General features: G+C 41.0%; 1 protein-coding gene across 4 annotated transcripts in view; it reads left to right on the top strand.

The window, feature by feature from the left end:
• Positions 1 to 24242: 24242 nt before the first annotated feature.
• The window catches only part of PCDH15 (protocadherin related 15), an 811839-nt gene continuing 811621 nt past the window's right edge, over positions 24243 to 24460 (top strand). For all 4 annotated transcript variants that reach the window (XM_043518631.1, XM_043518633.1, XM_038411063.2 and 1 more), the window contains exon 1: positions 24243 to 24335. The gene's annotated coding sequence lies outside the window, so the exon portion shown is untranslated. The remainder of the gene's footprint in view (positions 24336 to 24460) is intronic.

A 24460-nucleotide genomic window follows, 5' to 3' on the forward strand; every position in this document is an offset into this window, starting at 1 on the left:
GTCATCCAGATCCTCCTGTATAATATCCCGATCCTTCTCCGAATTGGGAATACCTCCCAGCTTTGTATCATCTGCAAACTTTATTAGCACACTCCCACTTTTTGTGCCAAGGTCAGTAATAAAAAGATTAAATAAGATTGGTCCCAAAACCGATCCCTGAGGAACTCCACTGGTAACCTCCCTCCAACCTGACAGTTCGCCTTTCAGTAGGACCCGTTGCAGTCTCCCCTTTAACCAATTCCTTATCCACCTTTTGATGTTCATATTGATCCCCATCTTCTCCAATTTAACTAATAATTCCCCATGTGGCACGGTATCAAATGCCTTACTGAAATCTAGGTAAATTAGATCCATTGCATTTCCTTTATCTAAAAAATCTGTTACTTTTTCAAAAAAGGAGATTAGGTTGGTTTGGCACGATCTACCTTTTGTAAAACCATGTTGTATTTTGTCCCATTTACCATTGACTTCAATGTCCTTAACTAATTTCTCCTTCAAAATTTTTTCGAGGACCTTGCATACTACAGATGTCAAACTAACTGGCCTGTAGTTACCCGGATCACTTTTTTTTCCTTTCTTAAAAATAGGAACTATATTAGCAATTTTCCAATCATTCGGTACTATTCCTGAGTTTACAGATTCATTAAAAATTCTTGCTAATGGGCTTGCAATTTCAGGTGCCAATTCCTTTAATATTCTTGGATGAAGATTATCTGGGCCCCCTGATTTAGTCCCATTAAGCTGTTTCAGTTTCGCTTCTACCTCTGATATGGTAATATCTACCTCTATATCCTCCTTCCCATTTGTCATGCTACCATTATCCCCAAGATCCTCTTTAGCCTTATTAAAGACTGAGGCAAAGTATTTGTTTAGATATTGGGCCCTGCCTAGATTATCTTTAACCTCCACTCCATCCTCAGTGTTAAGCGGCCCCACTTCTTCCTTCTTAGTTTTCTTCTTATTTAGATGGCTATAGAACCTTTTACTATTGGTTTTAATTCCCTTTGCAAGGTCCAACTCTACTCGACTTTTAGCCTGTCTCACTTGATCCCTACATGTTCTGACCTCAATTAGGTAGCTTTCCTTGCTGATCCCTCCCATCTTCCACTCCCTGTATGCTTTCTGCTTCTTCTTAATCACCTCTCTAAGATGCTTGCTCATCCAGCTTGGTCTACAACTCCTTCCTATGAATTTTTTCCCCTTTCTTGGGATACAGGCTTCCGATAGCTTCTGCAGTTTTGATTTAAAGTAATCCCAGGCCTCCTCTACCTTTAGATCCATAAGTTCTTCAGTCCAATCCACTTCCCTAACTAATTTCCTTAATTTTTGAAAGTCAGCCCTTTTGAAATCAAAAACCCTAGTTGCAGATTTATTTTTGTTAATCCTTCCATTTAGTTTGAACTGAATAGCTCATGATCACTTGAGCCAAGATTGTCCCCTACAACCATTTCTTCTATGAGGTCCTTGCTACTCACCAAAATTAAATCTAAAATGGCATCCCCTCTAGTCGGTTCAGCAACTACTTGATGAAGGAATCCATCAGTTATCGCATCTAGGAAAATCTGAGCCCTATTATTATTACTAGCACTGGTCCTCCAGTCTATATCTGGGAAGTTAAAGTCTCCCATGATCACGCAGTTTCCATTAGTATTTACTTGATTAAAAGCATTAAAAAGGGCTCTATCCATATCCAAATTAGATCCCGGAGGTCTATAGCACACCCCAAGCACTATCGTAGGAGAGGCTTTACTAGTTTTCTTCCCCAATGTAATTTTTGCCCAGACGGACTCTGTCTTATCCATTGCATCGCTTCTTATTTCTTTACATTCTACCTCATCATTGATATACAATGCTACTCCACCGCCTTTACCTTTGTTTCTGTCTTTCCTAAAGAGCACATACCCTTCAATACCCGTAGTCCAGTCATGACTACTATTCCACCATGTTTCTGTTATCCCTATAATATCTGGTTTCACTTCCTGCATCAGTATCTCTAGTTCCTCCATTTTGTTACCTAGACTCCTCGCGTTGGTGTACAAACATCTTAATTTTTGCTGTTTGGACTCACTCACATTTTGTACCCTATTAGGCACAGTTAATCTACAGCCAGTATAACCTATTAGACTAGTATCCACACCGCCCTCGCTCCTTATATACATTCTCCTACCCACGGCTGTATCCTTTCTTACTTCATCTTCTTCCCTCTCAATGCTAAAATCTGGTGTGGAGATTTTCTGGACATCTCCCATCCATCTCCCCCCAATTCCTAGTTTAAAGCTCTCTTCATCAGTTGTGCCAGCCTCGATTCTAGAAGTCTATTTCCTTCCCTACTCAGATGAAGTCCATCCCAAGAGAACTGACCTCTGTCCGTGAATGCCTCCCAGTGGCCATACATCCCAAAGCCCTCCTTATAGCACCACTGCCTAAGCCATCTGTTGACAGTCATAATCTTGTCAGACCTTTGTTGCCCTTCTCTAGGAACAGGAAGGATCCCGCTAAAGATCACCTGAGCCTCAATTTTCTTAAGCGTCTTCTCCAGCCTAGCATAGTCTCCCTTAATACTTTCCAGCGAGAATCTAGCCGTATCATTTGTTCCCACATGAAGGATAATTAGGGGATTCTTTCCTGCTCCCTTTAGGATCCTTTTCAACCTCAGGTCTACATCCCGTATCTTAGCACCCGGAAGACAGCACACCCTTCTATTCTCAGGATCAGCTCTCCGTACAGGCCTGTCTATTCTTCTCAATAAAGAGTCCCCGATCACATAGACCTGCCTTTTCCTGGTGACAGTGCTATTCTCCAGTCTCTCCCCTGTTCCCTCTGGCTGCAAGTTCTTTCCATTCCTATTTTCCCTTACAATCTTCTTCAACCCATCCTGTATCCTCCTGGGCCTCCTATTTGGTGTAGTATCCCTTGACTTTTCCCCTTTTTCTATAGGACTAGCCTCTCTTCTCTTCTTCCTTACCCTTCCACCTTGAAGAAGTACCTGCTGAGCCCCTTCTTCGTTTTCCAACTCTGCAAACCTGTTCCTAAGCTCTATTTCTCCTTCACTAGCCTGTCTTTTTCTCTTCCTGGTTCTTTGAGTCACATGTTTCCACTGACCACTTTCCTCATCCAGTCTCTCCTGAAAAGTGTTGGCCCATTTGATTAGGGTATATGCAGCATCATCAGACTTTCTCCCACAAGTACCTATTCTGGACACTTGCAAAGCGGCAACTTGGTTGTCAGTGCAGACATTTACTTTTCATTATGTTATAGCCCATCAGTCCAGGAGCAATGCTGTTTTTGGATGAGTATTTCTCCAATCTCTTAGTAGAGTCCAAGCCTACCTCTAGGCTATTCTGCTTGTGAGTCACCTACAGTGGAGTGGACATTTGCAATCACTCAAAGAAGAAACAGTTACCTACATTTTCATAACGTTGTTCTTTAAGATGTGTTGCACATGTCCATTCTATAACCTGCTCTCCTTCCCCTCTCTGTAGGACTCTATCTAGCTAGAAGGAACTGCAGGGAGGCTGGGGTGACTCCAACTTCTTACATCTGCATGTAGTGGCACAGAATGGCAGAGGGCACTCAAGCTGCTTTGAGGGGTATTGCTCAGGGAAAAAAAGTTCTCTGACAACTGGGCATACATGCACCTACAGTGGAATGAATGGACATGTGTAACATCCCTGAGAACAAGTTACAGAAAGATAGCTATCTGTTTCTTATGGTTAACATAACAGGCAGCACTAGCATGTACCACATGGTTAAACTCAATTACTAACTAAATAGCTAATGGTGTTTAGTCCCTGTCAGTGGCTTCAGCTGATATACTGTTGATTTCATGTAACCAGTTCAACATGAACTTTTTGAAGTGTGCATAAAGACTAACACAGCTCAGTTTGACTCTGTTAGCTTTGTCCTAACTATGAGTGATAGCACATCCCTTTATGCATTGCCTCACTTGCTGATACCACTCTATAGAAGATGGTCATAACAGGGTGCCAAGGCTCTTCTAATGATCTAACCTCTCAGTAAATTAAGACTCCTACATAAAGTTCCTTAATTTCTGTTGGCTCAGTGTAACAAGTTTAGTTCACACCCACCTTTGAACATCCATGGTGGTATTAACAAACCAAAGAATAAGGGGTTTGTAACCTTTATATTGAAATGTTACCAATTAATACTAGTTGTTTAAAGTAAGGGTGCAATAAAACTCAACTTAGTTTTCAGTTTGAACCTCTAGGTCAGTTACAGAAAATGTATTTAGTGGAGGACTCTGAATGGTAAAAACCCCTCTTTAGTCAAAAGAAAAATGACTAGTTAAGCAAACAAGCATGGAATTACTGTACAATATTAGTTATACTTTCAGTCAAAGATGAAATAGTGTATCAATGGGCAATCAGTCCACTGACAACACAGTGAAGTACAGATTTATAATCCTGGAATCTAACAGTACCCTTTTGATATTAATCGGAGCTCATGCCAATATTAACAAAACTACTCCTTTTATAACCCATTATAATACTAATTAACATTAAACCCACCTATTACCATAGTTATGTGTCTGCCACCTCCTCATTGGTTCTTGACATTACACATTATGTAAATTTACTTCTGCACCAATGTCCTTTCCATACTATCAATATAGATTGACTTTTTTATTAAAATGCTATAATTTAAAAAACCGTGCTAAAAATAGTTATGTCCTTGAAAACTTCAATTTTCCCATCTTACTATCGCCAACTTATCTCTAAGTTTTCTCACACTGAGAGGTTTCAGAGGGATACCCATGTTAGTCTGTATCAGCAAAAACAATGTGGAATCCATGTGGCACCTTAGAGCTTATGCCCAAATAAATTTGTTACTGTCTAAGGTGCCACAAGGACTCCTCATTGTTTTTTCTCACACTAGCCACCACAATTTGCCATACTCTTCTACACTTAGCTAAAACCTATTTTCTGCTTAGCAGAAGCTAGAGTTACCTGGAGGGAGTCAAACTCAAGGAGTAAATTTAGGCTCAGGTTAATTTTTTGTATTGGTTTTTGACTAACGCTAAAGCCAAATACCATGAATGTAGGTTGGGCACTAGCTGAGAATCTGTGTGCTCTCTTCAAGATCGTAGAGCATCTGCTCGAGCAGGGAACCAGTGATGGGATGCAGAGCCAGTCTAATTATGTATAGCTGCATACATGGTTGAAATTTGATACGATTGGTTCTGGATGCCTTATGAGAAATTAATTTGGTTTCCCAGTCAATTTCCTAATAGGTGGATATATCTAACACAGTTAACACTCTTGCACTCTTTTTAAAGTGAAACCTTAGCAGGTAGGGTTATGACTAAATAATCATGATTAAGTAAACTATTTTGCTTGCATTTAGATAGGATATGTCCAGATCAGAGTTGTAGCAGAGTTGTTATTGGAGTAGGCTAGAATAGGAAGTCTTTATTGTGGTTGTCTGTGCTGTGTCTATTCTGTACATTCAGTGCCTTTCACATAGTGCTAAAAGCACTAAATCCACTAAACCAGAAGTAAAAATAAATGTTTACTAATTGATGCTTAAGGTCTGAGTGTTCTCTTAAGATGTTTTGCATCTTGTTTAGTATTTAAACCTCTGAAAGTTGGTGTGAAACATTATTATTGTGACTTAGAATAATTTACACTTGCTTTGCACTCACTTGGCTCACGTGTAAATGACTAAACAACATGTTACGCAGTGGAAAATCAACTGCTTCATTTTTATGTAGGACAAAGTTTAATAATAATTGTCCCCTGAAAATGCAACTTGAAGTAATTTAAATTAAATAAAGGCAGCGATGACACTGCCTTAAAGATACCATCATCAATGTCAGGATTATAAGTAAAAGGGAATGGCAGTAGTAGTTTCAAGAAAAAAGGAAAACAAGACAACCATTTACTTCTGGTATAAAAATTGAAGGATTGCATAATTCATCTATAGTGTTTGCTTCTTACTACACAACTTACAGAATCATAATGAAATGATAAACCGATTAGAGAGAGGATTTTTTTCCTCTGCCATTAACATGCAAATGTTCTCTGGCTGCGCCAGATGTTTAGCTTCCATTATTTGGAAGTTTCCTTCATTTTGAATTTAGTGAAAGGAAAGCTTGAGCATGTCCAGCAGAATTAAAAACAGTTTCCTGTATAAACTAAGACAGCCGCTTACTTAATGAAGTGCATCATTCTAACAGCAAGTCTAGCTAATAAATGCTTTCCCTGTTGTTTTAGACAGGTGTCCGAGTGACACTTTTCTGAGTCTGGATCACTGAATCCGTAAGGAAATGCAAATTGTTTGTCTGAGAACAGCTTCCTTTAATTTTGTTTTAACATTCAGATGGTAAGTTTATTCCATACTCTACATTTTGCAGTTGGGCTCCTGTGAAAGGTACTGAATTTGTAGGTATAATTATTTGATGTTCCATTCAAAACTTGATAAGATTAGTTCTACTGAGAGTTCAAATGAGGAAAAAAGAAAAGGAGTACTTGTGGCAACTTAGAGACTAACAAATTTATTTGAGCATAAGCTTTCGTGAGCTACAGCTCACTTCATATGCATCCGATGTATAACTTATAAAATTAGAATTAAAATACAATTAATTTAAACATTAATTATAAAAGCATAGCAAAGGCTGTAAACAGATCAGCTTTATGTTTGTTTATTTATTTATAGGCTTATTTTGTAAACAGTATGCACAGTATCTTACCCCACACATGGAAGGTATGTTTTTTTTTTCCTGTGTGAAATTAGCAAAACGTGCTAAAGCACAAGAGACTGCTGAATTGGAATTAATTTGCAAACTGGATACAATTAACTTAGGCTTGAATAGAGACTGGGAGTGGATGTGTCATTACACAAAGTAAAACTATTTCCCCATGTTTATTCCACCCCCCACCTTTCCTCAGATGTTCTTGTCAACTGCTGGAAATGGCCCACCTTGATTATCACTACAAAAGGTCCCTGCCCCCCCTCGCTCTCCTGCTGGTAGTAGCTCACCTTAAGTGATCACTCTTCTTACAGTGTGTATGGTAACACCCATTGTTTCATGTTCTCTATGTATATAAATTTGCCTACTGTATTTTCCACTGATGAAATGCATCCGATGAAGTGAGCTGTAGCTCACGAAAGCTTATGCTCTAATAAATTTGTTAGTCTCTAAGGTGCCACAAGTACTCCTTTTCTTTCTGTTGTTGTTGCTGAAATGTGGTAGTGCTTCACTTTTCCAGGCTATTATGGGCATTAAGTAAAACCTTATTACCACGTGATCATTCCTTTCCACAGAGCGATCATCTACTTTACTGTATCTGATTGCATAAGCAACAACTTTCTCATTGTAATGCCTGATGTGGTGTAGTCTATTGGCCCTTCTCTGTTTCCTGCTGGAGTCACCGGTGCCTTGACACTCCCTTGCTCATGCCTGTCTATCGGTCAGATTTAGTCATAGATTCATAGATTCATAGATACTAAGGTCAGAAGGGACCATTCTGATCATCTAATCTGACCTCCTGCACAGCGCAGGCCACAGAATCTCACCCACCCACTCCTATGAAAAACCTCACCCATATCTGAGCTATTGAAGTCCTTAAATCATGGTTCAAAGACTTCAAGGAGCAGATAAGCCTCCCTCAAGTCAACCATGCCCCATGCTACAGAGGAAGGCGAAAAACCTCCAGGGCCTCTCCAATCTGCCCTGGAGGAAAATTCCTTCCCAACCCCAAATATGGCAATCAGCTAAACCCTGAGCATATGGGCAAGATTCACCAGCCAGATACCCAGGAAAGAATTTTCTATAGTAACTCAGATCCCATCCATCTAATATCCCATCTCAGGGGATTTGGCCTATTTACCCTGAATATTTAAAGATCAATTATTTACCAAAATCCCATTATCTCATCATACCATCTCCTCCATAAACTTATCGAGTAGAATCTTAAAGCCAGATAGATCTTTTGCCCCCACTGCTTCCCTTGGAAGGCTATTCCAAAACTTCACTCCTCTGATAGTTAAAAACCTTCGTCTGATTTCAAGTCTAAACTTCCTGGTGGCCAGTTTATACCCATTTGTTCTTGTGTCCACATTGGTGCTGAGGTTAAATAATTCCTCTCCCTCTCCTGTATTTATCCCTCTGATGTATTTATAGAGAGCAATCATATCTCCCCTCAACCTTCTTTTAGTTAGGCTAAACAAGCCAAGCTCCTTAAGTCTCCTTTCATAAGACAAGTTTTCCATTCCTCGGATCATCCTAGTAGCCCTTCTCTGTACCTGCTCCAGTTTGAATTCATCCTTTTTTAAACATGGGAGACCAGAACTGCACACAGTATTCTAGGTGAAGTCTCACCAGTGCCTTCTATAAAACCTCCTTATCCCTACTGGAAATGCCTCTCCTGATGCATCCCAAAACCACATTAGCTTTTTTCACAGCCATATCACATTGGCAGCTCATAGTCATCCTATGATCAACCAATACTCCAAGGTCCTTCTCCTCTTCCGTTACTTCTAATTGATGCGTCCCCAACTTATAGCTAAAATTCTTGTTATTAATCCCTAAATGCATAACCTTACACTTCTCACTATTAAATTTCATCCTATTACTATTACTCCAGTTTACAAGGTCATCCAGATCCTCCTGTATAATATCCCAATCCTTCTCCGAATTGGGAATACCTCCCAGCTTTGTATCATCTGCAAACTTTATTAGCACACTCCCACTTTTTGTGCCAAGGTCAGTAATAAAAAGATTAAATAAGATTGGTCCCAAAACCGATCCCTGAGGAACTCCACTGGTAACCTCCCTCCAACCTGACAGTTCGCCTTTCAGTAGGACCCGTTGCAGTCTCCCCTTTAACCAATTCCTTATCCACCTTTTGATGTTCATATTGATCCCCATCTTCTCCAATTTAACTAATAATTCCCCATGTGGCACGGTATCAAATGCCTTACTGAAATCTAGGTAAATTAGATCCACTGCATTTCCTTTATCTAAAAAATCTGTTACCTTTTCAAAAAAGGAGATTAGGTTGGTTTGGCACGATCTACCTTTTGTAAAACCATGTTGTATTTTGTCCCATTTACCATTGACTTCAATGTCCTTAACTAATTTCTCCTTCAAAATTTTTTCCAGGACCTTGCATACTACAGATGTCAAACTAACTGGCCTGTGGTTACCTGGATCACTTTTTTTTCCTTTCTTAAAAATAGGAACTATATTAGCAATTTTCCAATCATTCGGTACTATTCCTGAGTTTACAGATTCATTAAAAATTCTTGCTAATGGGCTTGCAATTTCAGGTGCCAATTCCTTTAATATTCTTGGATGAAGATTATCTGGGCCCCCTGATTTAGTCCCATTAAGCTGTTTCAGTTTCGCTTCTACCTCTGATATGGTAATATCTACCTCTATATCCTCCTTCCCATTTGTCATGCTACCATTATCCCCAAGATCCTCTTTAGCCTTATTAAAGACTGAGGCAAAGTATTTGTTTAGATATTGGGCCATGCCTAGATTATCTTTAACCTCCACTCCATCCTCAGTGTTAAGCGGCCCCACTTCTTCCTTCTTAGTTTTCTTCTTATTTATATGGCTATAGAACCTTTTACTATTGGTTTTAATTCCCTTTGCAAGGTCCAACTCTACTCGACTTTTAGCCTGTCTCACTTGATCCCTACATGTTCTGACCTCAATTAGGTAGCTTTCCTTGCTGATCCCTCCCATCTTCCACTCCCTGTATGCTTTCTGCTTCTTCTTAATCACCTCTCTAAGATGCTTGCTCATCCAGCTTGGTCTACAACTCCTTCCTATGAATTTTTTCCCCTTTCTTGGGATACAGGCTTCCGATAGCTTCTGCAGTTTTGATTTAAAGTAATCCCAGGCCTCCTCTACCTTTTAGATCCATAAGTTCTTCAGTCCAATCCACTTCCCTAACTAATTTCCTTAATTTTTGAAAGTCAGCTCTTTTGAAATCAAAAACCCTAGTTGCAGATTTATTTTTGTTAATCCTTCCATTTAGTTTGAACTGAATAGCTCATGATCACTTGAGCCAAGATTGTCCCCTACAACCATTTCTTCTATGAGGTCCTTGCTACTCACCAAAATTAAATCTAAAATGGCATCCCCTCTAGTCAGTTCAGCAACTACTTGATGAAGGAATCCATCAGCTATCGCATCTAGGAAAATCTGAGCCCTATTATTATTACTAGCACTGGTCCTCCAGTCTATATCTGGGAAGTTAAAGTCTCCCATGATCACGCAGTTTCCATTAGTATTTACTTGATTAAAGACATTAAAAAGGGCTCTATCCATATCCAAATTAGATCCCGGAGGTCTATAGCACACCCCAAGCACTATCGTAGGAGAGGCTTTACTAGTTTTCTTCCCCAATGTAATTTTTGCCCAGACGGACTCTGTCTTATCCATTGCATCGCTTCTTATTTCTTTACATTCTACCTCATCATTGATATACAATGCTACTCCACCGCCTTTACCTTTGTTTCTGTCTTTCCTAAAGAGCACATACACTTCAATACCTGTAGTCCAGTCATGACTACTATTCCACCATGTTTCTGTTATCCCTATAATATCTGGTTTCACTTCCTGCACCAGTAGCTCTAGTTCCTCCATTTTGTTTCCTAGACTCCTCGCATTGGTGTACAAACATCTTAATTTTTGCTGTTTGGCCTCGCTCACATTTTGTACCCTATTAGGCACAGTCATTCTACATCCAGTATAACCTATTAGACTAGTATCCACACCGCCCTCACTCCTTATATACATTCTCCTACCCACGGCTGTATCCATTCTTACTTCATCTTCTTCCCTCTCAATGCTAAAATCTGGCGTGGAGATTTTCTGGACATCTCCCATCCATCTCCCCCCAATTCCTAGTTTAAAGCTCTCTTTATCAGTTGTGCCAGCCTTGATCCTAGAAGTCTATTTCCTTCCCTACTGAGATGAAGTCCATCCCGAGAGAACTGACCTCTGTCCATGAATGCCTCCCAGTGGTCATACATCCCAAAGCCCTCCTTATAGCACCACTGCCTAAGCCATCTGTTGACAGTCATAATCTTGTCAGACCTTTGTTGCCCTTCTCTAGGAACAGGAAGGATCCTGCTAAAGATCACCTGAGCCTCCATTTCCTTAAGCGTCTTCCCCAGCCTAGCATAGTCTCCCTTAATACTTTCCAGCGAGAATCTACCCGTATCATTTGTTCCCACATGAAGGATAATTAGGGGATTCTTTCCCGCTCCCTTTAGGATCCTTTTCAACCTCAGGTCTACATCCCGTATCTTAGCACCCGGTAGACAGCACACCCTTCTATTCTCAGGATCAGCTCTTGTTACAGGCCTGTCTATTCTTCTCAATAAAGAGTCCCCGATCACATAGACCTGCCTTTTCCTGGTGACAGTGCTATTCTCCAGTCTCTCCCCTGTTCTCTCTGGCTGCAAGTTCTTTCCATTCCTATTTTCCCTTACAATCTTCTTCAACCTATCCTGTATCCTCCTGGGGCTCATATTTGGTGTAGTCTCCCTTGACTCTTCCCCTTTTTCTATAGGGCTAGCCTCTCTTCTCTTCTTCCTTACCCTTCCACCTTCAGCGACTACCTGCTGAGCCCCTTCTTCATTTTCCAACTCTGCAAACCTGTTCCTAAGCTCTATTTCTCCTTCACTAGCCCGTCTTTTTCTCTGCCTGGTTCTTTGAGTCTCATGTTTCCACTGACCACTTTCCTCATCCAGTCTCCCCTCAAAATTCCCCAGCCCTGGTTCCATCTGTGAGTCTGAGCTTTTCCCTTCAGATACCTCATATCTTTGCTCCATCATCTGCTCAAACCCCTTCCTAAACTCAACCAGACTTTCCACCTGCATCTCCAAACCTCGGATCTTTTCCTCCATCAGCTCAATCAGACGGCATTTCATGCAGACAAAACTCTTACCGGTTCCCCCCTCCAGGATCATGTACATACCACAGCTTCCACATCCAGTCATCCTCAATGTGTCTTTCACTGCAGGAGTCACTCCCACAGCTGCCTCTGTATCTGTCATCTCCTTCCCACCTAAATCCTGTTAATCTGGGACACACAAGCCACACCAAAAAGACCACAACCCCCCAGCAAAAGCAAACCCCAAACAAGCACCACAATCCAAACTCCCCTTGCAAACTCCCACTCAAACTCCCCTGTTTAGAGCTCTGTTTGCTAGCTCCTGTGCCGCTGCAGCTGTCTAGTCCTGCACAGGCTTAGAATCGCCAGGAGGAAACACTGACCAATCAGTAGCCAGCAGGCCAATTAAGAAGGCTTGCCTTGCCTGCACCTTTTTTTTCTGTGATAGAGCTGGTGAGACTGGGAGGAGCTCTTCAATGCTAGCTAGCGCATTGCCTTAAAGGATTGCAGCTAAGCACTTGCCTCTGTGGTTTTGTTTATTTAAGGTGTATACAGCCAACGTATCAGTTTATTTTCATTTAACTGTATAGAAACTGAGCCTGAGCTTATGGCACAGGCTACCCAGCTCCAAGGAGCCAGTGGAAACTTGTGAGCTAAGGCAGGGACCACCAGGAGTACCACGTATTGCCTCAGGAAGTGCTTTAGGGCAACCCATCTGAACTTTCTGCTCTTGCACGACTGCAAAAAATATTTAGGAGTTTCTTTTCAATAAGGATTACATCCAAGTGCACACACACTTTCTCTTCTTTCTGTTTTGGGAGAAAATATCTAATTTCAATTAACGTGGCTTACTTTAGATTGGAATACTATAATATTTAAAAACAGTTCCGTGTCTTGTTTGAGGGGTCATGCCCCTTTACATTCTAAATGGTTGAATGCCTTGAGTATCCGCATTACACCTGAGTGTATGTACAGTAATTCTGCTGTTTAAAAATTGGAGTGCTTTTCTTATCTAAGAAATATGTTGATTGCTCTTTTTGACTGAGCCAGAGCCCGTGAAGACTTTTGACTCAACTCAGTGGCATTTCAGTGTCTGGCTCTATGTAATGTATCCACATCCAAATGATTGATTCTAAAATTTCAGGGAATGCTGTAGATTCAATGGCCAGAACCCTATTGATTTTTGGGAATAAGAATAGTATAAGAATATTAAGGGGGGGGATAAGAATAGTACTATACAGTAAGAATAGTAAGGGGGGAGGAAGGGAATGAGGGTGTGCAACCATCCTTACTATGTTGGGTGTGTGTGGAATCAGGAAGCAGGGTGGAAGGGAAAAGGGAATAAGAGGGCACACAGAACCCCTGCTGTGGGACCAGGAGGGAAAGATAAAGATAAGAAAGGGGGGACCTGGTATATGGGGGAAGACTGGGAGGGAATGTGAACAGAACCCCTGCATCGGGGGAAATTGAGGGACCCCTGGTATGGGGGAGGAGGAATGGGGTGGGGTCCTAGAGAGCCCCTGCCATGGGGGATAATGGGAATAGAGGGCAGCGGGGTGGGGCGGTGTGGGAAGGGAGTGGGAATATGGATGCCCACAGAGCTGCTGCTATGCAGGTAGAGATTGAGTGGGGAAAACAAGTGGCACATTGCAACCAGCAATGCAGGAGGAGAATTGTTCAGGCTAGTTAAATACTGGCCTGGTGGCAACCGTAGGCACAAACCAGGTCAGGGTGCGCCTTTGATTAGAGTCTTGTGTAACTGTACCGAGGGCATATTTGTTAATCTGGGACTGCATAATATACACACCTACTGGCTGTTGGTGGCAATCCCTCCTTCCCCCATTAGGTCTGCTGTTGGCACAAACAAGTTTTCCCCATCAAATGCAGAGTGAACCATCTATAACGTTCAAAAACCAGTTGGCGAACACTTCAACCTCCCCGGACACTCAATTACAGAACTAAAAGTCACAATTATTCAACAAAAAAACTTCAAAAACAGACTCCAATGAGAAACAGCAGAACTGGAATTAATCTGCAAACTAGACTCCATTAAATTAGGCTTGAATAAAGACTGGGAGTGGATGAGTCACTACACTAACTAAAAACTATTTCCGCATGCTAATTTTCCCCCTCTTGTTACTCATACCGTCTTGTCAACTGTTTGAAATGGGCCATTCTGATTATCACTACAAATGTTTTTTTTCCCTGCTGATAATAGTCCATCTTAATTGATTGGTTTTAAGAGTTGGTATGGCAACCCTCATTTTTTCATGTTCTGTGTGCGTGTGTGTTTGTGTGTATACATATAGTATAAAAAAAGATTGTCTTCCTACTTTATTTTCCACTGCATACATCTGATGAAGTGGGCTTTAGCCAACGAAAGCTTATGATCAAATAAATTTGTTAGTCTCTAAGGTGCCACAAGTACTCCTCGTTCTTTCTGCTGATACAGACTAACACGGCTACCACTCTGAAAACAGTCTGTTGGCTGCTCTTCCTGTCCTTTCTTGATGTCTTTTTTTCTGCTAAAGCTGCCAAGGTTTAGGAGTATCTAAGAGGATAGCTGGGTAACTTGGGAAGGAGCTGTAGACAACTGTTCTTGGGGTGGGGGGAGTGTATGGAGGAAGATGGGGACATCAGGGATGGTAACTAAGGGCTGGGTGGAAATTGGAACCAGTTGGGGGACAGGACTTGCTGGGGGTCAGTACTGCGCACACGCCCAACCTTTTGCCCCAGCTTCCACTTTGTTTCCTTTGTTGCTCTTTCCCCAGTTGAGAACTAGCAGGAGGAGCAGCAACACAGAAATCAATAGGCTGCCAAACTCACCAGGCTCTCTAATGGCCACATGCCACAACTGCAGGCCATTCTTGAAGTTCCAGTGAATGTCTAATAATGTGGACCGAGGAAAGGTAGAGCTGGTCAAAACCAGATTTTCCATTTCACAGGAAATTCTGCAATTTCAGAAACACTCTTCATATCAAATTGGAATAAAGCATGAAATTTTAAAAAATCCTGGAAAACAATTTTTTTCTAAAAATAAACAAATTTTCAGGTCAATTAAGCGTTTTGTTTCAATAAAACCAAAATGTTGCACTTCAAGTTTGACTTCATATTTTATAAATTAATTGAACAAAAAAAAGCTGTTTCAGAGGAAAAAAAATAAAAAAAGAAGCATTCATTTCTGATTATGTTCACTTCCATGTTTTTAAATCAAGATTTACACAGAATGTTTCAATTGCAATGAATCAGCATTTTCCACAAGAAAAATGTTCAGTTAGAAAAATTTTGACCCACAGGTCTGTGTCCCTCAAAATTGCATGACCATTTTGCAATGTCTTCCCTTCACCTTTATAAATAAGTGATTTGTCTTAACTCTCAACACAAAGTTTCCTGCTGTGATCCCTCTTGAAAAGTGTCTTATCTATCTTATACTTCCATTTTAAGCCCCCCATTTTAGGGAGAGGTTTGCAATCCTGTTCCAAACATGCATTGTTTTGAAAATTTAATAAGGGAATAAACAATGAGTATAAGATTTAACAAATACCTATTAGAGAATATTTTGTCTGTGAAAATAAATGTATCCATTCTTTTAAATTAGGAGATCAGAAATCAACTTATTTTCTAGTTCTATGCTTCTCCATCTCATATGCAGTTTCCTCTCCCTCCTTCTGTGGAAGAAAAAAAAGGCAGTTTATTATTCCATAGTGTGAACCTCTGCTTTTGTGTAAACAGCTCAATTTTTTTGTTAGGAAAAACAATTGGCATGCACTGTAAGTTTTTTTTAAAATCTCCTAAGGATGCTCAATATATTGAGCATCTGTGGTGCACACCACCAGAATTCAGTAATTAAATACCTTTCAATTGTCTTATGGATAACAGGAGGATGTAAACTGCTATCATCAAGAGTTTTTCTGGGTCCTCCTTCCACTGCTGAAGACAAGATGGCTAGCTGCTCCTCGGATGCTAATTCTTTAGGATAGCAGCCAATGAGAAACTCATTCTGGAGTCTTTCAGCTAGCCTAGTGCTGCTTGCGTCCCCGTACTTTTCCATTTTCTGGCTCACTACTACACGAAAACTTGCTCTTTCTTTACAGTTAATTTGTTTGTTGTTTGGGGTTTTTTTTGGCCTGCACTCTTCCCTGCTCCCCCACCCACCAGTTTTGCTCAGAGTAGAAGGGGAAGAGAGAGGCAAAAAGGGAACCATTTGTGTGACTCTGTTTATCTCAAGTTGATAAACTAGCTCCCTGTGCTCTCTGATCGTGCAGCCCAAGGTCCACCATCAGAGTTTCTGGACAAAGCAACGCCTTCCACTTGCTTCCTGATTTTCCTTGCCTCAACACACCTTCCTGTGCCTGGGGTGCTGCAGCTAATGCGGTATAAAGTAGAAACAGTCATCACAAAGGCATTTTTGCACAGAACTATTTCAGTATAATTGGAATTGTAATTTCCACATTGAAATAGTGCAGAACTTCCATTTCATTTAGTATATTGAGTTTCAGAGTAGCAGCCGTGTTAGTCTGTATTCTCAAAAAGAAAAGGAGTACTTGTGGCACCTTAGAGACTAACAAATTTATTAGAGCATAAGCTTTCGTGAGCTACAGCTCACTTCATCGGATGCATTTGGTGGAAAAAACAGAGGAGAGATTTATATACACACACACAGAGAACATGAAACAATGGGTTTATCATACACACTGTAAGGAGAGTGATCACTTAAGATAAGCCATCACCCACAGCAGGGGGGGGAAAAAGAGGAAAACCTTCCATGGTGACAAGCAGGTAGGCTAATTCCAGCAGTTAACAAGAATATCAGAGGAACAGTGGGGGGTGGGGTGGGAGGGAGAAATACCATGGGGAAATAGTTTTACTTTGTGTAATGACTCATCCATTCCCAGTCTCTATTCAAGCCTAAGTTAATTGTATCCAGTTTGCAAATTAATTCCAATTCAGCAGTCTCTCGTTGGAGTCTGTTTTTGAAGCTTTTTTGTTGAAGTATAGCCACTCTTAGGTCTGTGATCGAGTGACCAGAGAGATTGAAGTGTTCTCCAACTGGTTTTTGAATGTTATAATTCTTGACGTCTGATTTGTGTCCATTCATTCTTTTACGTAGAGACTGTCCAGTTTGGCCAATGTACATGGCAGAGGGGCATTGCTGGCACATGATGGCATATATCACATTGGTAGATGCGCAGGTGAACGAGCCTCTGATAGTGTGGCTGATGTGATTAGGCCCTATGATGGTATCCCCTGAATAGATATGTGGACAGAGTTGGCAACGGGCTTTGTTGCAAGGATAGGTTCCTGGGTTAGTGGTTCTGTTGTGTGGTGTGTGGTTGCTGGTGAGTATTTGCTTCAGATTGGGGGGCTGTCTGTAAGCAAGGACTGGTCTGTCTCCCAAGATCTGAGAGAGCGATGGCTCGTCCTTCAGGATAGGTTGTAGATCCTTGATGATGCGTTGGAGGGGTTTTAGTTGGGGGCTGAAGGTGATGGCTAGTGGCGTTCTGTTGTTTTCTTTGTTGGGCCTGTCCTGTAGTAGGTGACTTCTGGGTACTCTTCTGGCTCTGTCAATCTGTTTCTTCACTTCAGCAGGTGGGTACTGTAGTTGTAGGAATGCATGATAGAGATCTTGTAGGTGTTTGTCTCTGTCTGAGGGGTTGGAGCAAATGCGGTTATATCATAGCGCTTGGCTGTAGACAATGGATCGAGTGGTATGAATCTACATAACACACAGACTATGCTGACAGCTTGTGCCACACACTCTCAAGGAAACTGCGGAACCACCTGATCAACATCCTCTACAGCAAACAGGGAAAGATTAAGAGTGAGCTCTCAAAACTGGATACTCTCATAAAGAACCAACCTTCCACACAAACTTCCTCGTGGCTGGACTTTACAAAAACTAGACAAGCCATTTACAAAACACACTTTGATTCTCTACAAAAGAAAAAGGACACTAAGCTATCTAAACTACTATATGCCACAAGGGGCCACAACAATGGTTCCCGTAACCCACCCAGCAATATTGTTAATCTATCCAACTATACTCTTAGCCCAGCGGAAGAATCTGTCCTATCTCGGGGCCTCTCCTTTTGCCCCTCCACCCCCACGAACATGATACAGTTCTGTGGTGACCTAGAATCCTATTTTCGACGTCTCAGACTCAAGGAATATTTCCAACACACCTCTGACCAACATATTAACCCACAGAGACCTTCCTGCCAACACTACAAAAAGAAGGATTCTAGGTGGACTCCTCCTGAAGGTCGAAACAGCAGCCTGGATTTCTACATAGACTGCTTCCGCCGACGTGCACGAGCTGAAATTGTGGAAAAGCAGCATCGCTTACCCCATAACCTCAGCCATGCAGAACACAGTGCCATCCACAGCCTCAGAAACAACTCTGACATCATAATCAAAAAGGCTGACAAAGGAGGTGCTGTCGTCATCATGAATAGGTCAGAGTATGAACAAGAGGCTACTAGGCAGCTCTCCAACACCACTTTCTACAAGCCATTACCCTCTGATCCCACTGAGAGTTACCAAAAGAAACTACAGCATTTGCTCAAGAAACTCCCCGAAAAAGCACAAGAACAAATCCGCACAGACACCCCTGGAGCCAGGACCTGGGGTATTCTATCTGCTACCCAAGATCCATAAACCTGGAAATCCTGGACGCCCCATCATCTCAGGCATTGGCACCCTGACAGCAGGATTGTCTGGCTATGTAGACTCCCTCCTCAGGCCCTTCGTTACCAGCACTCCCAGCTATCTTCGAGACACCACCGATTTCCTGAGGAAACTACAGTCCATTGGTGATCTTCCTAAAAACACCATCCTAGCCACTATGGATGTAGAAGCCCTCTACACCAACATTCCACACAAAGATGGACTACAAGCCGTCAGGAACAGTATCCCCGATACTGTCACGGCTAACCTGGTGGCAGAACTTTGTGACTTTGTCCTGACCCATAACTATTTCACATTTGGTGACAATGTATACCTTCAAATCAGCGGCACTGCGATGGGTACCCGCATGGCCCCACAGTATGCCAACATTTTTATGGCTGACTTAGAACAACGCTTCCTCAGCTCTCGTTCCCTAATGCCCCTACTCTACTTGCGCTACATTGATGACATCTTCATCATCTGGACCCATGGAAAAGAAGCTCTTGAGGAATTCCACCATGATTTCAACAATTTCCATCCCACCATCAACCTCAGCCTGGACCAGTCCACACAAGAGATCCACTTCCTGGACACTACGGTGCTAATAAGCGATGGTCACATAAACACCACCCTATATCGGAAACCTACTGACCGCTATTCCTACCTACATGCCTCTAGCTTTCATCCAGATCATACCACTCGATCCATTGTCTACAGCCAAGCGCTACGATATAACCGCATTTGCTCCAACCCCTCAGACAGAGACAAACACCTACAAGATCTCTATCATGCATTCCTACAACTACAGTACCCACCTGCTGAAGTGAAGAAACAGATTGACAGAGCCAGAAGAGTACCCAGAAGTCACCTACTACAGGACAGGCCCAACAAAGAAAACAACAGAACGCCACTAGCCATCACCTTCAGCCCCCAACTAAAACCCCTCCAACGCATCATCAAGGATCTACAACCTATCCTGAAGGACGAGCCATCGCTCTCTCAGATCTTGGGAGACAGACCAGTCCTTGCTTACAGACAGCCCCCCAATCTGAAGCAAATACTCACCAGCAACCACACACCACACAACAGAACCACTAACCCAGGAACCTATCCTTGCAACAAAGCCCGTTGCCAACTCTGTCCACATATCTATTCAGGGGATACCATCATAGGGCCTAATCACATCAGCCACACTATCAGAGGCTCGTTCACCTGCGCATCTACCAATGTGATATATGCCATCATGTGCCAGCAATGCCCCTCTGCCATGTACATTGGCCAAACTGGACAGTCTCTACGTAAAAGAATGAATGGACACAAATCAGACGTCAAGAATTATAACATTCAAAAACCAGTTGGAGAACACTTCAATCTCTCTGGTCACTCGATCACAGACCTAAGAGTGGCTATACTTCAACAAAAAAGCTTCAAAAACAGACTCCAACGAGAGACTGCTGAATTGGAATTAATTTGCAAACTGGATACAATTAACTTAGGCTTGAATAGAGACTGGGAATGGATGAGTCATTACACAAAGTAAAACTATTTCCCCATGGTATTTCTCCCTCCCACCCCACCCCCCACTGTTCCTCTGATATTCTTGTTAACTGCTGGAATTAGCCTACCTGCTTGTCACCATGGAAGGTTTTCCTCTTTTTCCCCCCCCTGCTGTGGGTGATGGCTTATCTTAAGTGATCACTCTCCTTACAGTGTGTATGATAAACCCATTGTTTCATGTTCTCTGTGTGTGTGTATATAAATCTCTCCTCTGTTTTTTCCACCAAATGCATCCGATGAAGTGAGCTGTAGCTCACGAAAGCTTATGCTCTAATAAATTTGTTAGTCTCTAAGGTGCCACAAATACTCCTTTTCTTTTTATATTGAGTTTGTTTCACTGGAACGTACTGTAAGCAGCCTCCACTGTGCATGGTCACTTCCTTTTGCTGATTCCCTAAAACAGGACTTGGGTACAGCAGGTTAAGTTCAGAATAGCATTTAAACCACAACTCCTGAGATGCCTTCCTTTTGTTAGCCTAATCCAGATTCAGGTTTGTCAAGGTTCCTTCCCCACTCTGAACTCTAGGGTACAGATGTGGGGACTGGCATGAAAACCCCCTAAGCTTATTTTTACCAGCTTAGGTTAAAACTTCCCCAAGGTACAAACTATTTTACCTTTTGCCCTTGGACTTTATTGCTGCCACCACCAAGCGTCTAACAGATATATAACAGGAAAAGAGCCTGCTTGGAAATGTCTTCCCCCACAAAATCCTCCCCAAACCCTACACCCCTTTTCCTGGGGAAGACTTGATAAAAATCCTCACCAATCTGCATAGGTGAACACAGACCCAAACCCTTGGAACTTAAGAACAATGAAAAAGCAATCAAGTTCTTAAAAGAAGAATTTTAATAGAAAAAAAGTAAAAGAATCACCTCTGTAAAATCAGAATGGTAAATACCTTACAGGGTAATCAGATTCAAAACAGAGAATCCCTCTAAGATAAACCTTAAGTTACAAAAAGACACAAAAACAGGAATCTCTATTCCATTCAGCACAGCTATTTTACCAGCCATTTAAACAAACAGAATCTAATGTATATCTATCTAGATTACTTACTAAGTTTTAAGACTCCATTCCTTTTCTGTTCCTGTCAAAAGCATCACACAGACAGAGAAAGCCTTTGTTCCCCCCCCCAGCTTTGAAAGTATCTTGTCTCCTCCTTGGTCATTTTGGTCAGGTGCCAGCAAGGTTATCCTAGCTTCTTAACCCTTTACAGGTGAAAGGGTTTTTCTTCTGGCCAGGAGGGATTTTAAGGTGTTTACCCTTCCCTTTATATTTATGACAAAGCTGTACACAATTTTTTTTTTAATTTCCCATAGTGAGAATCATAAGCAGAGTATATCAAAATTTCTAATCACATCCAATGGCTGCAACTACTGTGAATCCTCCCACTGGATTAAGTTACACTACTTTTTTACCCTATTGCTATTGGTATTCAAAAAATACCACAAGAAGCTATGATTCCCCAATGCCTTGTACTGCACATTAGGGTCACAAAAGCAAGTTTGTCTCCCTGTGTGCACCTAAAAGAAAATGGATTTTGCATTTTAAAAAGCCTTCACTATACAATGAGGTTTTTTTTCTAATGTGAAGTAAAACTTAAATGACACATCTAGAATTTTGTCAGCTAATTGGGCAACAGTCTGAACATACACAAATTCTAGAAATTAGTTTGTAGTATTAGTACTACATTTTGACATTAAACTTTGCATAACAGAATGTTAAATGAAAATGACTCTCTCTACATTCTAAAAATTTTGTCTGGTAGCAATACCTTGTAGAATTGACAAAGCTGATAAATAATTTCATAAAGCCTATCAGTAATTTTTCAAGTTACAGGAATGGAGCCATGTATTTAAATTGAAGCCTCTCTCAGATAACTGTTCCTGTTCATTTAAAAACTAGCACCTTTCAGGGGATATTTTTCAAAAATACAAATGGAAGCTGAGAACCTAACTACCTTTTGTACCCTTTGAAAATATCCCCTTTAATAATTTAAAAAAAAATCTGGCAGACAGGAACTCCTGAGTTATAGTAGCTGTCAGTTTCCCCAGCTACAAAATTGGAATAAGTTTTACTGACCTCACATGGGATTAGAAAGGAAGTTCTTCAGCTGGCCTTTCCATGTTCCCATTTGTGGTTTTAAGGTACCTGCCATTGGAACCACTTATTCCTGCCTATCTGCTTTCTCTGAAGATATGAAAAAGGGAGTGACCCCAATTTATGTTCAGTTCCTCTAACTGCTGAACATAACACAAGCTTGATTTGCTCTCAGTTATACAGGTTACTGATTTTTTTTCATTTGTTCTTCCCTACAGAGGCTATTTTTGTTTGTAGTTATTTAAATTGTCAGTCAACTTTCTTAAAGAAAAAAAGGTTGTCCATATGGTAAGATACCATATAGGCCTGCAAAAATATGAGGGCTCTTGAAAACAGGGGCGGCTCTTCAAATATAGTAAACTAAATATCGCAATGTTTAAGTCCAGCATCAGACTGTGGAATTCTACTCTGCACATTTGAAAACTACTACAGTGATTTGTTAAGTAACCTTAGTGTATTGTCTGTAAAGCATATTGAAGATGAAAAGATACATATGTGCTGAATGTTAGTGGTTGTGACAAGAGTAGTAGCAGTGATATTGCCTTTGTAAAATAAATATTGGTTGTGTGCACCAGATCTCCATCATTTATGATGGTGGTACAAATTACATCTCAAAATTTCCTAACTTAATCCAATGGTTGTCAAAATATACTTTGTGATGCATCCTCCCATCTGACTTTTTTTTTTTTTTTTTTTTAAAGGATCCCTCAACAAACCTCAAGTGGTCACTGGCCAGTAGGTGGTGATATGCAGTCACAGTCAGATTCAGAAAGATTGATTCTCTGCTAGTATGTTTAATTAATGGGATGCTTTTAAAGAAAAGGGGGAGTGGAGAAAATTTAATCACCATGGGAATGCAGTAGAGAAGCTGAACAAAAGAAAAATCTGAGCTATTATTTACTAAGTCAGTTTCATTGATACCGAGAAACATACACCTTAGTATCCTATACAATTAGCTACAAAACATACATGTTTGAGAGAAACCTCAACTTGCAGACTTTTCTTGGAAAATATTTTATTTGAATGGTAAGTAACTCTACATATGTAATCACTTAATCAGTTCAGCTTCTTCCATAAATTAATGAGGATTTAGAATTCCACTTTCTAAATCACGTTAGAAATATTAAACATCTACAATTTAGTAGGTTTGCTTCTCATATTTATAGACTCAGCCAATTAACTTCTTCATATATAAGCCTGACAGACTTTTTGGAATTAGGAAAAACATCCCCCTCAAGGAATTGTCTACAAGTGTAACCTGAATTAGCCACAAGTGTAACCTGAATTAGTAACCTAAGATTATTTTGATAGTTATCATTTTTATGTATTTGATTGGTGTGTTTACAATCTGTTTTGGTTCTTGTTCACAATGCAAAGAGAAATATTGCAACATCTCTGAAGGGGACAGAGAGGTGTGTCTTGCCTCCCAGGCAAATGGCCTGTGGAGTGTAAGAACAGCCGGGAGTAGATAGGCTCCTGCAGAAGACTCTGAGTCCGGAGGAAACAAACACAATTGATATAATGAACTTAGGTTAAATAGTTCTGTTGGCAGAAATAAAATGAGCCTCAGCAGAAAAGGGCCTGGAAACCGTTCTTTGGTGTACAGGCTGGTGAGATAATCCACTGGTTTACAAACATCCTATTACCTGGCTTCATTCAAGTGTGACATAGCAATGCTTCAGGAAATGCACGCTCTTCTGGATGGTGAAGAAAGAACACTTGGGTGGATTCTGCTTATTATTCAGGTTATTAGTATTAAACATTCATAAAGAAGTTGGTAACAATGATTCTGCTATTTAGAAGGAATTTAAAAAGAATAATGTCCTCATAGGTAACAGCAATGTGTCTGTTCAATTACGGTGAATGTTTGAGATTTGGAGGTGTAACGCCAACAGACCCCAGTTGTCGGCAGGTGGGATCGAACCTGAGGTCTCTGTAGCTTAATAAGTGAGACTCTTCTGCATGAGCTGAAAGCCACCTGGCTGTTAACTAAGGCTGTAGAGCAAACTCATTATCTCTCTCTCTCTCTCTCTCTCTTTTAAGTGGTCTTGGTGCCACTAGAGGGGCAGAACACCAGACCCAGAAGGTCTGTGGGTTACAGAGGCACTGACTTAGATGTTCTCCAATGAAAAATGGTGAGTTCTTCTATATACTACTTGAGCTTTTGGAAACATTATTGTCATGAAAAAGGGAGTGTTCATCTATGTTCAGTACCTTTTTAATAACCACATAAGACAGTTAATAAAATATTGTTTTAATT

This window comes from Dermochelys coriacea, chromosome 7 (genome assembly GCF_009764565.3).
Source record: "Dermochelys coriacea isolate rDerCor1 chromosome 7, rDerCor1.pri.v4, whole genome shotgun sequence".
Classification (NCBI taxonomy): domain Eukaryota; kingdom Metazoa; phylum Chordata; order Testudines; family Dermochelyidae; genus Dermochelys; species Dermochelys coriacea.